The sequence below is a fragment of the Micromys minutus genome (assembly GCF_963924665.1).
Source record: "Micromys minutus genome assembly, contig: SCAFFOLD_47, whole genome shotgun sequence".
Lineage (NCBI taxonomy): Eukaryota > Metazoa > Chordata > Mammalia > Rodentia > Muridae > Micromys > Micromys minutus.
In genome coordinates, this window is record NW_027667133.1 from 2,274,058 (window position 1) to 2,277,870 (window position 3,813).

Genomic DNA, 3,813 nt, shown 5'->3' on the forward strand with positions numbered 1-3,813 from the left:
AATTTCTGCCTCTTTTCCCCACAATTAAGGTAATTTCTGCAACTTTGCTCCAAAATATGGGGAATTTATGCTTTTTTGCCCGAAAATAAGAAGAATGCATATTGTTTTGCCTTAAAAAAGGGAAATTTCTTCATTTTTGCTCCAAAATAAGGGGAATTTCTAGATTTTTGCCTCTAAATAAGTGGGATCTCTGTTTTTTACCCCAAAACAAAGGGAATTTCTGTCTTTATTGCCCCAAAATAAGGAAAATTTCTGACTTATTACCCTGAAATAAGTGAGATTTTTGCAATTTTGCCCCAAAATAAGGGAAATTTCTGCATTTTTGTCCCGAAATAAGGGGAATTTCAGCCTTTTTACCTCAAAATAAGGGGAATTTCTTCATGTTTGCCCCAAAATATGGGAAATTTCTGCCTTTTGCTCCAAAATAATAAAAATTTCTGCAATTTTGTACCAAAATAAAAGAAATTTCTGCCTTTTTGCCCCAAAATGAGAAAATTCCTGCTTTTTTTCTAAAATAAGTCAAATTTCTGCAATTTTGCCCCAAAATCAGGGAAATTTCTGGAATTTTGCCCCAAAATAAGTGGAATTTCTGAGTTTTGCCCCAAAATAAGGAGAATTGTGTCTTTTTGCCCCAACATATAGGGAATTTCTGTCTTTTTGCCCCACAATTAGGGGAATTTTGCAATTTTGCTCCAAAATATGGGGAATTTCTGCCGTTTTGCCCAAAAATAAGAAGAATGCATACTTTTTTGCTATAAAAAAGGGAAATTTCTACATTTTCTGCCTTTTTGCCCCCAAAGAAGGGGAATTTTAGCATTTTTACCTCAAAATAAGGGGAATTTCTGCATTTTTGCCACAAAATATTAGGAATTTCTGCCTTTTTTCCCCAAAATAAGGAAAATTTCTGCTTTTTTCCCTGAAATAAGTGAAATTTCTGCTATTTTGCCCCAAAATAACTGAAATTTCTACCTTTTTGCCCCCAAATAAGGAGAATTTCAGCCTTTTTACCTCAAAATAAGGAGAATTTCTGCATTTTTGCCTCAAAATGTACGAAATTTCTGCTTTTTTGCCCCAAAATAAGGAAAAATTCTGCAATTTTTTACCAAAATATAAGAAATTTGTGCCTTTTAGCCCCAAAATAATAAAATTTCTGCTTTTTTTTTCTGAAATAACTGAAATTTCTGCAATTTTTCCCAAAAATAAGTGAAATTTCTACAATTTTGCCCCAAAATAAGGGAAATTTCTGGAATTTTGCCCCAAAATAAGTGGAATTTCTGAGTTTTGCTCCAAAATAAAAAGAATTTCTGCCTTTTTGCCCCAACATATAGAAAATTTCTGCCTTTTTGCCCCACAATTAAAGGAATTTCTTCAATTTTGCTACAAAATACGAAGAATTTCTGCCTTTTTGCCCAAATAAAGAAGAATGCATACCTTTTTGCAATAAAAAAGAGACATTTCTTAATTTTTGCTCCAAAATAAGAGGAATTTCTGCTTTTTTGCCTCTAAATAAGTGGAATTTCTGTCTTTTTTCCCCAAAACAAAGGGAATTTCTGTCTTTTTTGCCCAAAAATAAGGAAAATTTCTGACTTATTACCCTGAAATGAGTGAAATTTCTGCAATTTTGCCCCAAAATAAGGGAACTTTCTGGAATTTTGCCCCAAAATAAGTGGAATTTCTGAGTTTTGCCCCAAAATAAGAAGAATTTCTCTCTTTTTGCCCCAACATATAGGGAATTTCTGCCTTTTTGCCTTACAATTAGGGGAATTTCTGCAATTTTGCTACAAAATATGGGGAATTTCTGCCTTTTGCACAAATAAAGAAGAATGCATACCTTTTTGCCATAAAAAAGGGAAATTTCTTCATTTTTGCTCCAAAATAAGAAGAATTTCTGCTTTTTTGCCTCTAAATAAGTGGAATTTCTTTTTTTTCCCCCAAAACAAATGGAATTTCTGTCTTTTTTGCCCCAAAATAAAGAAAATTTCTGACTTATTACCCTGAAATAAGTGAAATTTCTGCAATTTTGCCCCAAAATAAGGGAAATTTTTGCAATTTTACCCCAAAATAAGGGAAATTTTTGGAATTTTTCCCCAAAATAAGTGGAATTTCTAAGGTTTGCCTCAAAGTAAGGAGATTATCTGTCTTTTTGCCCTAGCATATAGGGAATTTCTACATTTTTGCCCCACAATTACGGGAATTTCTGCAATTTTGCTCCAAAATACTTGGAATTTCTGCTTTTTATCCAGAAAATAAAAAGAATGCATAACTTTTTGCCATAAAAAAGGGAAATTTCTTCATTTTTACTCCAAAATAGGCGCAATTTCTGCATTTTTGCCTCTAAATAAGTGGAATTTCTGTCTTTTTCCCCCAAAACAAAGGAAATTTCTGTTCTTTTTGCCCCAAAAAAGGAAAATGTCTGATTTATTACCCTGAAATAAGTGAAATTTCTGCAATTTTGCCTCAAAATAAAGGAAATTTCTGCATTTTTGCCCCCAAATAAGGGGAATTTCAGCATTTTTACCTCAAAATAAGGGGAATTTCTGCATTTTTGCCACAAAATATTAGGAATTTCTGCCTTTTTGCCCCAAAATAAGGAAAATTTCTGCCTTTTTTCCCTGTGAAATAAGTGAAATTTCTGTAATTTTGCCCCAAAATAAGTGAAATTTCTGCAATTTTGCCCCAAAATAAGGGAAATTTCTAGAATGTTGCCCCAAAATAAGTGGAATTTCTGAGTTTTGCCCCAAAATAAGGAGAATTTCTGTCTTTTTGCCCTAACATATAGGAAATTTCTGCCTTTTTGCCTTACAATTAGGGGAATTTCTGCAATTTTGCTACAAAATATGGGGAATTTCTGCCTTTTGCCCAAATAAAGAAGAATGCATACTTTTTGCCATAAAAAAAGGAAATTTCTTCATTTTTGCTCCAAAATAAGAAGAATTTCTGCTTTTTTGCCTCTAAATAAGTGGAATTTCTTTCTTTTTCCCCCAAAACAAAGGGAATTTCTGTCTTTTTTGCCCCAAAATAAAGAAAATTTCTGACTTATTACCCTGAAATAAGTGAAATTTCTGCAATTTTGCCCCAAAATAAGGGAAATTTTTGCAATTTTGCCCCAAAATAAGGGAAATTTCTGGAATTTTTCCCCAAAATAAGTGGAATTTCTGAGGTTTGCCTCAAAATAAGGAGATTTTCTGTCTTTTTTTCCCTAGCTTATAGGGAATTTCTACATTTTTGCCCCACAATTACGGGAATTTCTGCAATTTTGCTCCAAAATACTTGGAATTTCTGCTTTTTAGCCAGAAAATAAAAAGAATGCATAACTTTTTGCCATAAAAAAGGGAAATTTCTTCATTTTTACCCCAAAATAGGCGGAATTTCTGCATTTTTGCCTCTAAATAAGTGGAATTTCTGTCTCTTTCCCCCAAAACAAAGGAAATTTCTGTTCTTTTTGCCCCAAAAAAGGAAAATGTCTGATTTATTACCCTGAAATAAGTGAAATTTCTGCAATTTTGCCTCAAAATAAAGGAAATTTCTGCATTTTTGCCCCCAAATAAGGGGAATTTCAGCATTTTTACCTCAAAATAAGGGGAATTTCTGCATTTTTGCCACAAAATATTAGGAATTTCTGCCTTTTTGCCCCAAAATAAGGAAAATTTCTGCCTTTTTTCCCTGTGAAATAAGTGAAATTTCTGTAATTTTGCCCCAAAATAAGTGAAATTTCTGCAATTTTGCCCCAAAATAAGGGAAATTTCTGGAATTTTGCCCCAAAATAAGTGGAATTTCAGAGTTTTTTCCCAAAATAAGGAGAATTTCTGTCTT